At 33.8% G+C, this 14,657-nt stretch overlaps 1 non-coding gene across 1 annotated transcript; it reads right to left on the bottom strand.

Moving 5' to 3' along the window:
• Window positions 1–609: 609 nt before the first annotated feature.
• On the bottom strand, window positions 610–691 carry TRNAS-UGA (transfer RNA serine (anticodon UGA)). Its single transcript has one exon. It is a non-coding gene; the product is annotated as a tRNA-Ser (tRNA).
• Between the last annotated feature and the right edge of the window lie 13,966 nt (window positions 692–14,657).

Raw genomic sequence — 14,657 nt, 5'->3', positions numbered from 1 at the left:
TATTGCAAGATTATGACATTTGGATTGCCATTAATTAAAACAATAAGGTTCATAAGAAATGGATTCACGACAAATCAAAGTATACCTAGATATTTCTGTGTATCCTTATATTTTAGGAAATTAAAATGGTTTTGTCTAATTATCAGCTTAGATTCATTTTAACTTCAGATCTACCAAGCATTGAGAGGTCAAATCTCTTCACTCTAAAAGAAGTTTGCATCTGAAGAGATTTGAGCCCTCTCTCCACTTGGTAAATTCAGAGTTAAAATGGATCTAGATTGATTTAATTTTATTGATAATTATAATTATTAGTTTTATTTTATTTTTTATTTAATTTGATTGAATAAAAATATTAAACAAAACATTACATTAAATCTCTACTAAACCAAACTCTCCTCCTAACACAATTATATGTTTTAAAATTTTAACATTCAATAAAAAAAAAAAATTATTCAAAATTTACTTATTACTATTTAAAACAAAATTTTCTCTACCTAAATAAATTCAACTCCCAAAACATATAATAATTAAACAACATTAACTGCCGAACGCATAAAAATGTCAAAATGTAATGGCTTGAATTACCTACGCAACTCATAAAAGTACGTACGTCGACAGCAGGGTTCGAACCTGCGCGGGCGAAGCCCAACAGATTTCAAGTCTGTCTCCTTAACCACTCGGACATATCGACAGAATATGTCAAATTTTGCTACCAAGATTTGATGACAAGGTAGCCAGTTTTTGGTAATGAAGGCATTTAATTGATTTTACCGCAATTTTGTTATTTTATTCTTTGTTTTATTGGGCAGTTATTAACCATGTGTTGTATTTTCAGGACGAAGTTTCAAATCTCTGAACACAATTATCTACATAATCAATTGTGTCTTTAATCAGTTAATTAAAAATTATAATGGAATGATGTCTTTAATCTTTCAATTAAAATTTATAATTAATGTGCTTGTGTTCTCTGGAAAGTTTGAATGAGATTTCAATATGGTTCAATGTTATTTATAATTTTTTAAATATTATGTATATATCATTTCTTTTAAGATGAGAGATTTAATTGTAAAATGAATGGTCTGGTATTTCCTTTTTATAATTAATGTAATCTGTTAATTAAAAGTATAGGTTATTTTATTCATTATACTGTAATGATAATTATAAAAGATATTGATTTGTTTGTATATATTTTTCAGTTTTTGAGTAATATTTAATATTATTTTTAATTGTATAGGAGTTCATTTTTTAAATCTAAGAATATAGAGTGACTATTTCAAATCCAAAAGTATAGTGGAATTTACTTTTTAGAATAATTAATGGTTAACAAGTTATTTCAAATGACATGTAGATATAATAATTAGTATGATTAGTGCAATATATCAATTAAATTATTGGTAAATTTGGAAAGACATCAATCCATGATAAGCATCAAAACATTTCATGATACATCTCAAGTTGTTAAAATTGAATATATATGTATATATATAACTTATTATTATTGTTATTATAAAAAATTAGTATATATAAGTTAAGCATTTATACATCTAAAAAAATCATGTAACAATATGTCTAATTATAACATTCACTTCTACATTATAATCAAGATTCTTAATTGTAAATAGGGTTTGTTACAATATCATGAGCCAATACCATGGCTTATTAATGCCATATTCCCAAAAATACCATAATCTGTTTCATATTAGACTTGTTCATATGAAATTATTTTTAATTAACCAATTTAACTAAAAGAGAAAAATGAACATTATTACATTGGAGATAAATCTCAACCTTTGATTTGTGAACACTACTAAGAATATTCTAGAATATTCCAAGGAGTTTAAATCACACTATCCACCTAATAATTATTGATAATTAAATTAAAATTATGGAAGCTCTATTCCAAAATAGACATCTGCATAATAGGTTGAGATTTGTCTCCAAAGTAGTTATGTCATTTTATTTAAATTGATTACTTATGAACAAGTGTCACAAGAAATAAGTAATGGTTTTTTTGGGCATGTGGTATTAATAAGCCATGGTATCGACCCATGATATGGTAACAAAGTCTATTTGCATACATAGTAAAGTGGGGAGAAATCTCCATAGTTAAGAATCTTGCTACACGTTTTTTTTAATGTATATGTGTTTAACTTATATAATAGTACTAATAATAATAATAATGTTTTTTATGTTTTTTTTTTATTTTAGCAATGTGAGATGTATAATAAAGTAAGTGTTTTGATGTTTATCATGGATTGATGCATATGGGCATTTAAAAGTCATTTAATTTATATAGTTACACTAGTTACTATTAAAGTAAGACGTAGTCTAACTAATAGATGAAATGGATTTTTGGCAGAAATATGACAATACAACTTTTAGTAAAATTGAGATTTTTTATTGTTTAAAATGCACGTTTGAATGCATAAATGAATTCATCACTTTAAAAAACTCCTAAGGCACTCAATATTTCTAGATTAAACAACTTAAATGTTAGGTCCCTATACTACTAGTGTAACCCCTTATTGTTATTAGTGCAACCCCCTGATTATATTGTTGTGCCCATGTAGTCCCCATATTGTTATTATTGTGCCCCATAGAAGCCCACTATTATTATTGTTGTGCCCTTACATTATTATTGTTAAGTCGACTCTGATTATATTATGCCCCTTAGACTCCTATATATAGAAAGGAGGTTTTGTCATTTTTATCATCCAAGAATTGTTCATTTGTGTAATGTAAAGGAGGTTTCCCCCTCGAAGAGACTAAATTCTAAGGCATTGATCTTTTTTTCTATCTTTTTGTGAGCTGGTTTCATAACATTTGGTATCAGAGCTTTGGATTCTAGGGTTTCGCTGCTCCAAACAGGTCATCGTGGAATTTTCGCTCTAACTTTTTTGCTACAAAGTTTCAGAAGCTAAAAAAAAACCCATTTGTGTCGAAATTGTTTTGAACGTTGAGTCCGAATTTTAGGTCTTGTATTGCTATATTTTTGGAGATATGATCCAAGGAATTTAGGGTTTTGGCAAGATCCCGAATTATATCCCAAACAGGTGACTTGGGGAAATCATCATAACTTTCTTTTGAGCATCAGATTGAAATTTCGTAAGAATTTACAGAAAGAGGACGGAATGTAGTTTTCTGGTATCAAAGCTTTGGATTCTAGGGTTTCACTCCTCCAAACAGGTCATCATGGAATTTTCTCTATAACTTTTTCACTACCCATTGGAGCCGAAATCGTTCTGAACCTTGGGTACGAATTTCAGATCTTATCTTGCTGTATTTTCAGAGATATGATCTAAGGAAGTTAGGGTTTTTGCAAGCTACAAAATTCGATCTCAAACAGGTCATCGTGAAATATTCACTATACTTAGTTTTCTACGAAGTTTCAAACTTGAAAATTAAAACCCATTTGATCCAAAATCATGGTGATGCTTTGGCCCAAATTTCAGATCTTGGTTCGCTATATTTGGGTGATACAGTCCAAGACATTTAGGGTTTTTGCAAGCTCTTGAATTACATCCCAAACAGGTGACCTTGGGAAAATCGTCATAAATTTCTCTCTGAGCATCAAATTGAAATTTAATCAAAATTTATAAAAAGAGGACGGTTTGTACTTTTTTGTGTATCAGTTTCAAGTCCGAAGGTTGAAACAATGACACATGGCACTTCATACAAGTTATCTCTATTGAAAAAGTATATAATCAGGTCATCTTGGGAGATTGGGCATAACGCTTTCTTGGAGAATCCAATTTCGATCAGACCGGTGGCATTGGAAAGAGGACGCAGAGGGCTACTGTAGGTCGCAATTTCATACCTTGGATATTTGAAATTTCAGAGATACAACAAATTCAAGATCGAGCTCCTAAAATCAAGAAAAAGCGATATGAGGAAGTTTGATGACAAGGATGCGATAAATTGGATACTACAAATGGACCAATGTTTCGATCTACATGATGTACGATTGTTACAAAAGGTACATATTGCATATTGATACTTAGAACCAAATCAATTTTTATGGTATAGAGGAATTTGTTCTTGTAAACCACTTGTCACCTGGCCAATTTTCACGAAGGAAATGATAGCACATTATGAGGATACAAAGAGAAACACCTTCTTTAGCTAATTGATAAATCTCAAACAAAAGGGTTCAATGACAGAGCATATTGAGGACTTCCAAAAATTGAATATAAGGGTAAATGCTATTCTAGAGAAGCAAAGGGTTGATATCTTCATAGGGACTTTAAAAGATAACATCCAACATAAGGTTTGCCTTTGGAACCTGATTCATTGGAGAATGCATACAGTGTGTCAAGAAAAGTGGAAAGAAAAATTATGGCAACAAGGAATTCTACCACTCACAACTATAAAGATGTAAGTTTTGCTTCTCTTAGCCTTCCACAACCTACAAGGTTGACACCATAATTATTGGAATGAAAAAGAGAAAAGGGGCTTTGTTACAATTGTGATAACAAATACATTAAAGGTCATAAGTGTGCTGAGAAGAAATTATTTTACATAGATTGTGAAGAGGAGGAAGAAAAGGATCAAGAAACGTTAAAAGAAGAGGATATACACGAGGAACTAACCCTAGAGAAAGAAGAAATTAATCTGACCATATCTTGTACTACATTGGCAAGAATTACAACTCTTCAAATTCTCAAGATAGAAGGACATATCAAGAAGAAGAAGGTTTAGGCAGTGAAATATTAGGAAGAAAAGGATCAAGAAACGATAAAAGAAAATGATACTCACTAGGAACCAACCCCAAGAAAGAAGAAATGAATCTGACCATATCTTGTAATGCATTGGTAGGAATTACCACTCTTCAAACTCTCAAGATAAAAGGACATATCAAGAAGAAAAAGGTTCAAGAATGAAAGATCACATCGAGCATCAACAACAAGTTCTCCAACTTTTAAAGGATAACCTCACTTTGGCATAGAATTGAATGAAACAACAAGTAGATCAATATTGCAATGAAAGAAGTCTTGATGTAGGTGACTAGGTATTTCTATGACTACAACCATAAAAACAAATGTCCCTCAAGCAAGCTAAGAAGGATAATAAATTATCACCAAAGTATTATGGTCCGTACAAGGTATTACAATAGATTGGTACTATGACATACAAATTGGAGCTTCCTGCATCTTCCCGAGTGCCCCCAGTTTTCCATGTTTCATGGTTAAAGAAGGTTATAGGTGACAAGCTCCCAATTCAGACAATATTGTCAGAACTGGACGAGGAAGGAAAAATCATATTTTAACCTGAAGCAGTCACGGAAACAAGAACCAAACACCTACGAAATCGATCAATTTCAAAATATCTCATCAAGTGGAAGAACTTACCCAATGAAGATTCCACATGGGAAGACAAAATTTTTATACAGAAGCATCCAAAACTACTCAAGCGTTGAGGACAATTCTTTTTGAAGGAGAGGGGCATGTTAGGTCCCTATACTACTACTGTAACCCCTTGTTGTTATTAGTGAAACCCCCTTATTATATTGTTGTGCCCATGTAGTCCCCATATTGTTATTATTCTGCCCCATAGAAGCCCACTATTGTTATTGTTGTGCCCTTACATTATTATTTTTATGTCGGCTCTGATTATATTATGCCCCTTAGACTCCTATATATAGAAAGGAGGCCTTGTCATTTGTATCATCCAAGAATTGCTCATTTGTGTAATGTAAAGGAAGTTGCACCCTCGAAGAGGCTGAATTCTAAGGCGTTGATCTTTCTTTTCTATATTTTTGTGAGTTGGTTTCATAACATTAAACTTGTGATTTTAAAAAACTTCAACCTGATTTTGAACAAAATTGACTTGAAAAAATATTTGAAAATTGGTCATTTCATCTATTAGTTACATTAGGTGTTAAATTGATACCTAACCCTATCCTTTTCAAAACATTATTCTTAAAAAATAAATCATAATAAGGATGAAACATCACCCTTTTAATACTCTAGCAACCCCATCCCTTAATCAAGTAAGGCATGATTGATTGTATTATTAGTTCTTGCCAAGCTAGGTCTCTAGCAATCGATTTATTTTAGCATTGACCAATTGACTAATGCAGTTTATAATGTTTAACTTTGAAAATTAAATATTTATTTATCAATATTATTAAAAAAATATTTTTCAACTTGAAAAACTTATTGCAACCTTTTCACAATATAATGTCATGTTGATAATTGTCTCACATATTTTGTGCCATAATTTATGAATATAATTGCAATATTCATGCATAGTTTTTAGATATTTGTGTAGTGATTTTTAATTCTTAAGCTTAAGAGGAAAACCATCAAAAAATAAAATCTTTGAAAATCATTCATACTCAGGTGAAAAACATATTTACCATCAGTTACTTCCCAGCATAATTTAAGCAAGTCTTTGCATAAAAATTGGATAGGAATAAGGTGTAAATAAAGATGGAGTTATTTCTCACCATTATTTATGTTTTCTTCAATATTTATGTAGCAGAAAAATTGCAAATGTGTAGACTTACTAATGGTTACTTCCCACCAAAATGTTTGCAAGTCTTTGTGCCCAAAGTAAATAATTTATTCACTTCACATCTCAATTTATTAGTTCCTACCAAAATAATACTACGAGATTTGATTTTCCTATTGACCACTATTAATTTAGCATTGAACAATGTAGGTTATAAATTTTTATGCATTTTTTCCTAGATAATAATTTCCTATTTAATTGGCATGTGTTCGAAAATGTAGCTAGTTTTAGTCTTCATAATTGTCATTTTACTCATGTCATTATGTATATCTTATGTAACAAACAAAAGAATAATTTTTTTTATTACTTTCAAGCATGGGTTTCATGCTTCTTTTGATTGGTCATCTAGGTTAAGCATGTTATTCATGCTTTTAGGGTTTTTCCTGTCATAAGAATAATTTTCATAAGTTAAGAGAGTCAATATCAATTGTATAAGGCCCATTTGTGCAAGTTGTAACATGAATTTTTTTTTTTTTTTTTGTGCGTCTAGAAAGTCAAAAAGACCTCCAAGCACAAGTCGGCCTTGCCAGTGACAAGTCGGCCTAGAAGAAGGCTAATTCAACCTTATGAGAAGCATATATATAGAAGAAGAAACTCTGACCTTAATCAACACACAGTTGATTTGCAATAAGGAAGCAAGAAAAAGGAGAGCGAAGAATTCTAGAAGGAAAGGAGAAAATCAAAGTGAAGGAAGAAGACAAAATTTGATTTTTTCTTCTCACATGTGCAAAATTAGGGTTTTTGAAGTGTCACGAGAGGCCAAGAACCACATATTCGAGTTGTAGGAAGCTGAGAATTGCAGTCGCGAAGTTGCAGGTCTGAAATAAAGGGCTGAAACTTTGATTTTACCAAGTTTGACTTTTGTTGACTTTGAAGACCTTGACTTGCTTGAGGAAGGATTTCTTGGAAGGCTGACATGTGCAAGAAAGTTAGGTTTTATGTTATTTACAAGGGGCTGAAGTTGTAAATTTGAAGCAGAAGGTCAAGACTAGGATTGGAGTCGAAAGAGTTGATTTTGTTGACTTTTGTAGATATTGTCTTGCTTGGAGGAGACATTTCATATGGATGACTTGGTGCTTCGAGGAGGTCTTGAATTTAGTCTTGAGGTCTTGGATTTATCATTTGATCGGATTTTATAAGAAGAGAAGAGATTATTTATGGGTTTTCCCCTTGGAGGGTTTTCCCCTGGCTTGGAGCCTACTTCTTGTGTATATTGTTTGTATTATTTATTCTCTTAATAATTGTTTGATGAAAAGATATAATAAAGAAAAATACTAAGATGACTAAATTTCACAAGTAATTATTAAGGATAAAGAGAATTGGTTTAAATAGTTACCCTACTAGATTCTCCAACATGGTATCAAAACTAAGGTGAAGAAAGACAAGGTAGCTTGAAGATCATATTGTTGACATAAGAAGGGATTGCTTGTTAGGGGGAATCGTTTACAAAAGGACACAAGGAAAGAATAAGAAGATCGATGATTACAACATCAAGCTTTCATTGAAGACCTCGCCATCTTAAGAAGGATCAATCTCTCATTGAAGGAAGGAAGAATAAGCTCTTTGTTATGGCCTAAATCTACCTCAGGTTGAGAAAGGCAGGTGTAGGTAACATCAAACCACACTTAACCTGGTAGCTAGCCCTACCAGGTCGGGAGAGGGATCTCTCCTTGTCAATCTCAGGAAAATATAGCAAAAGAGGCTTGAGATGACTAATGTAAAGACTAATTTAGGCTAGGTATATGCTCAGAGGAGTTTGATTGAGTTTTATGTTGATTTACTGGATCAAATGTGAAAGGCAGTTTTGGGTCCAGGGAATGAACTCAGTCTTGCAAAGTTTTCTGTGGGGCGAGGTAAGAAAATTCTTTAGTACTTTGGATTAAGTGAAATGGAGAGTCTTAATACTAGTGAGGAGTTGGAGAGGCATAGAAATGTCATGAGTCCTCTTCAAACCGTAGGAAACATGTAAAACCAAATAAACCCTAAGGTAGAGCACTGCAACATCAATGATTTCCACCTTTATACTTGATTCATCTAGTTAAGCTGAAAAGAGAGAGATGATGGCACACATAAACACATGTAAACTTGAATCACACAAGGAAAAACAATACTAAATCACCTTGCCACAATAATACCACAAAATTCTACAAACCCTGGTCTATTTCCTTGCCAAACTGTAGAGATGAATGTACAATAATGCTCAAAGCATTCACAAGAGTCCAACCTTTTGCCAAAGTCCAACCTTTACAAATCACTGAAAAAACACATGATATAGACCTCCAAACCACCTGTGCTATCCATCAATGGTTGAATCCATGAGAAGAGGGGTGGTTTCAACCATATCTAAACTAGGAACACAAAAATAGGTAGTGGAACAACTTGCCTCTAAAACCTAGGAAACTGATTCATTCAACTTTAAACCACCTACAACTGATGTATCTACCTTATCAAGTCAATTTTTATCATTTTTAAATCATAGTACATCAATTTACATCAATTTACATCATGTCATCACATGAATTTTACCATAAGAGAGAAAAATTCAAACTAGAAGAAAACTAGGTGAAAAACAGAGTTTTTGAGCAAAATTGACACTTTTTCATTCTCTGCATAGCGCCACTTTTTCCGTTCGTAGCGCTTTTTTCAAGCTGAATTTGGATGCCTTCCCCTTCACCAAATTTTCTCCAAGTGGGATTGTTGGAAAGTTTTGTCTGTCTACTTTCTAGGACAAGTGGAATTTTGAATTTGGTGTCCATTTGCCCCTCCAAAAATCAGTTCTCCCAACACTGCTTCCTGTGTGGCCAAAAAGTGGCAGAGAGGGCATTTTTGAGGTGTTTTTGACCCTTTTGGAGGCCCAAAACTTGTCAAAATTTCCTAGTAATTTCTGGGCATGCATAATTTTTCATGAGGAATCCAAAAATGTAAAGTTTTCCTCCAGAGGAGGTCCCTATCAAAAGCGAGCGCCGGGTGGCGCTATGCACCTGCCGGAAAAACCTGTTTTTTCCTTGAAAAATTCAAAATTGCCAAAAAGTTTTCCAAATTTCTTGAAATTTGGCATGAGTGATCTACATCAAGTACTATGTTTGGCCAATGAAGCTTCAACCAATATCTTGAGCTTATCTTGCTCTTTCTTGCTCCTCAAAGTTTTCCTCAACTTAGCTTTTAGGCTCCTTATCCTTACTTTGCAATTCTTGTTTCGTGCCAAATAGTGATAAGCCATGTGCTGAAACATCTTTTTCTCCTTATTGGCTTTCTCAAGCAGCTTCTCCAAGTGCATATTTTCCCTCTCTAGCCAAGATTCTTGGTCAACATCAATCTCTTGCTCAAGCAGTGTCAATTTGACTTTCCTCCTTTTTGCTGCTTGCTTGTTTTCCGTTATGTTTTGCAACTCCATGATTGTCTGCCTATCCTCCAACTACTTGTTTCGTTGCTCAAGGTAATTAATGATCCACTTAGCCTTCAAGGTTAAGAGATAAGGCATGGATGTCAGCTTCTTGTTCTTTGATGAACTCCTTGAGTTTTGAGCTTTGGGAGCCCAAATCAGTATCCTCATCCTGAATCAAAATGAAATCTATTTCCTGACCTTCAGAAGGCCCTTCATCATGCAATGGTTGTTTCACTTTATCCTGTACCTACTTTACTGAAGAAGAAGGCAAAGCAGCTTTCACCCCGGGTGAAGCTAGCATTTTCCTATGGTCTGATGAAGGAAACGAGACCCCTTCCACCCCAGGTGGAGATAGTACTCGTTTGCCAGCTACAAATAACCTCTTTGTGCCCTTTTCATAAGTGATAAATACTGGCACACTTGTAGTTTGAGTCTCATGAACCTCTTGCTGGTTTGAAGGCCCTCCTTCCTCTTAAAATACTGATGGGGTCACTTTAGGGTTTTTGAAAACCTCATGTGAAATGAAAGCATCCCATGAAACATTCAACAAGCTCAGCTGATGCAAAATAACAATCTTGATCAATGAAAAGTGATAAATATCATTGAACTATTGATGAAGAGGTTTTCTTTGCACCAATGTGACCATTTTCTCAATATTTCTACATATGAAATAGGGGAGGTTCATCATCCTCACTCTAGTGAAATGCATCAATAATCTAACATGATAAGTGTACAAGCAAGAAAATCTCCCTTCATAGCTGAAGTATTTGATAATGAGCTTCATAAGTGGAGCATAAGTGTCTTGTAGGTATCTAAAAGGGAATACCCTACTGATTTGCTTTTGATAACTAGCCTTGATATAAGGCTCATAATGCTCTTGTCCCACAAGCTGTCCTTTGTTCCATTGTTCACCCACATTTGGAATACCTGTTGCTTCAGCTATAGTTTCAGGTGTCAAAGTGAAGGAAACACCTGCTAAGTTAACCTTGCCATTGTGAAGATGAAGGACAAATAGTCTAGCAAGTTCATGGTGATATTTCACCCTTTCCACCATCTCACAAAACTGGTAGCAAGACTGATGTTTAAAGCATGTTACTGCAAGAGGGAAAGCTAATAACTCTGTGAGCGTAATGGGCTCCTCCCTGATGTGTTTTCCTCCCTTATGTGGTTTTCTTGGTGCATGAATCTCTTGGGAGGAATCACTCACAGTTTCCTCATCCCTTTCATAAGCTAAATCTGTTTCCATATTTGCCACTGTATGGTGTAAAATGATGAGTATGAAGAGATTTTATTTCAAGAATAGGTGACTGTTGTTTGATGAGTGGGACTGATGAGTGGAGGATTTTGATGTTGGTTGTAGGGTTATTAAGGAGTTATAGGGTTTTGGGAATGAAGATTAGGGTTTGGGGAATAGGGGGGTAGGATGAGTGTAAATGAGAGAGGGAAAGGGAAATGAAATTAGGGAAATTCAGTGGAGAGGAATGGGATATGTGAAAATGATGCAGGGGAGTAAAAACAACAAGTATGACAAAATTACAAAACCCTAGACAGTTTTGCAATGCAACTGTGAAGCAAACTAGGGTTTGATTTTTCACCTATCAAAACACCATCAAGGATGATAAAATGTCTTGCAATGGAAAAATGGGAGGTTTTACTTACTTGAGGAATGATATTTGCAAGATTTTGGAGCTTGAGAAGGTCGTTTGAATGAAATTTTGGCTTGGCAGATGGTTGCACCGCGCCAACACCCAGGTGCTCCACGCCAATTTCAAATTATATGTAAATTCTGCGCCTGGTGTGCTGTGCTAGGCAGGTGCGCCGCGCCAAGGGAAATTTCTAAATTTTGTTGCAATTTCTCTCCTTTCGCCTCAAAACACGATTTTCTCTTTTTCTCTCTCTATTTAGCACAAAAATGATGTCTTCAACAAAAAGAACACTTTATATACCTTTGACTTTAATTTTTTCATTTAGAAAACCCACTTTCTAAAGTTCCCTTTCACTTTGCTTTTAAAAACCCTATTTTTGCAGTTTGGCTCTCTTTTTGTCATTTGATGAACTGATGCTTGGATGTTTTTGTTTCTTTTGCAGTGGCTGGAGTGCTGGAGTTTGGAAAGGTGACCCAAGGCTGCAGATGATGCTTTATTACATATGAAATGATGAAATTACATAAAATTTGTATAAGAAATGGAAAAACCCTGTTTTCACCTCAAAACAGAGTTTTGAGGTAAAAACCCTTTATGGAGCAAATCATGAATAAAATTTGTGCTTTTATGAACTTATTGAACATCCTCATGTGACTTCTAGCCTGTTATTGAGCTTTTGAAGATCATGGTGGTAAACCCTAAACCTAATGAGACCTGAAAACCCTAAAATGACTTCTGCAACTAAAATGAAATAAAAATTACCGCAAATAATCTGTACATTTGCAAATAGCCCAGTAGATGAAAATCATGAGGGAAATTGAAAAAGAACCACTTCCATCAGATGATCCATGACCTAATGGAATGCAACTAATCAGATGAGACACCTAAAATGCATGCAAAAAGAGAATTTTGATCACTGATGGAGGGATGAAGATACCGACACTAACACTCTTATTGAAGGTTCTCTAGTACACTCCATCATCTTGAAGGAAAGGAAGCATCAAAGAATCTTAGGATCATCGTCCACTCTTTGAAGTTGTTTTAAGACACTATTGTTGAAGGAATCCTAGAAGTCATCATTCTAAAGCATATTTGAAGTCTCTTTAAATGTATTGAAACTTGCATCAAGATAATTGGAGACATCATTAGGAAGGACACCCATTTGACAAGTACCATTTTGTGCTCCATGAATCAATTTGTAGATCAAATGGCTACATTTTAGGCAACAAGCTCATTGGGTCAACAAAATACCTAGCATGGAAGAAGAGGGTTTAATATTTAGTGCTCATAGAAAATGAGGTAATGGAATATGTTCTTGGTGAAGTGACTTAACCAGAAAAAGAGAAGAATCAAGAATTAATAAGATGCAAGAAGGGAGAAGTAAGGGCACAAATAGTTCTTATTGAATCCATAAAAGACCATCTCATTCCCTTTGTTGCTAATTTGAATTCATCTAAAGCAATATATGATAAGTTGGTAAAGTTGTACTCTATAAGTACATCAGGTCAGAATATATCCTTGAGGAATCAACTATATAGAATAAATAGGTCAAAGGATGAAGATATGGACACTTATCTTATGAATATCTCACAAATAAGGGAGTAGTAGCAAGGGATTGGGGAGGTTTTTTTCGATTCAAAAATGAATGCTTGTGTATTAAATGCTTTGCCACTTGACTGAAGTAGTTTTGCAACTAATGTGTACTCAAGAAAGGATACTACTCCTTTTGATGAACTATGAGATCAATGCATATTGGAAGAAACAAGGATAAAGGAAAAGGATGACACTAAGTCAAATGAAAAATATCAATATTTTGTTGTAAAGTCAAAGAAGAAGAAGAAAGGGAAGTTTGGAAAGTCTAAAGGAAAACTAGATATGTCCAAGATACAACACTTTAGATGCAATGAGTATGGACATTTCAAGAGGGACTGCCCAAACAAGAAAAAGAACAAACTGAAGTAAAGGAGTGAAGCTCACATACCTGAAGAAAAGGGAGAACCTAAGAAGAAGTCGAAAGGAGAATATCCCAAGGATATTTACTATTGAAGGAAGCTCCATCTCTAATAGGATCATTTGCAATTATTGTTTCCTTTATTAGAAAGTAAAAATTAGAGTATCATACACCATTGCATTCTCTAAAAGAGTTATGTTTTTTGTAAATCACGACACCATAGAAAGAAGCATATTATAGTAGAGGAATTGAAATCTACATGATAAAGTTTCTTTGAAAGGAATCATCTAGCTTACAAGAATGAGAAGATTGACCATATTGCACATTACAGTTCATCCAATCATTTTCTAACATAATGTTAGAAGTAGTCATCTTGCAAATAAGGATAATCAAAATCCTCCAATAAGAACCACCATTTAGGAAGATTCTTGGAAGAATAATTATTACTGGTATATATTCCATCTAGTATGAAAATAATAGTCTTGCAGGATGAAGGTATGAAGATGGTCGAGTTGCAGTTTGAAAGGCAGAATTAAAGTCTTTATCCTCTTAAAGGAAAACTTATTTTTAATAAGGTTGGAAGCAAGCTCATTCAAAGAAAGTATGGTTATATGGTTGTATGGAAGAAAAGGTATGAATTTTTTTAAGTAACTCTTCTCTATGGTAGATTTCATATCTACAAGAATCTTGCAAAAGAAGTTGGTTACAAAAAATTTCTCGGTAAGTCTCCCATATGGTTACTCGATGCTTCGAAGAAGAAGTTTGGAATACATTTGAATAAATATCAAGGCTCTTCCACAAGATGACATGACTTACACATGATGATATTGATCAACATTGAATATGGTTTCTTGAAGAAATAAAGAGAGTTGATAATGACAACTACAAGGAAGAAGAAATTGCAACTTGATAGTTAGTTTTCTCCATGGGCACTTTGATTACAAGTGATTAGCATGGAGAAGGATATTTGATAAAAGATGAATATAGACCACTCGAAAGGATTTTGATCTCATATGTAAGCAAAATTTGAAGTGGTCATCATATTGAGGTAATTTTGATATTGATATCTTGCTTTTGGTTATCTTGTCAATATATGTTTTGCTACCAGAAAGGAAATTGCAGAAAATGTATAATGGCAATTGAGGCAATTATATCTACAACTGTT

Source organism: Pinus tabuliformis, chromosome X (assembly GCF_031772625.1).
Source record: "Pinus tabuliformis cultivar Carrire ecotype Pingquan chromosome X, CPIR1, whole genome shotgun sequence".
Taxonomy (NCBI): domain Eukaryota; kingdom Viridiplantae; phylum Streptophyta; class Pinopsida; order Pinales; family Pinaceae; genus Pinus; species Pinus tabuliformis.
This window is presented reverse-complemented; position numbering and strand designations above follow the sequence as displayed.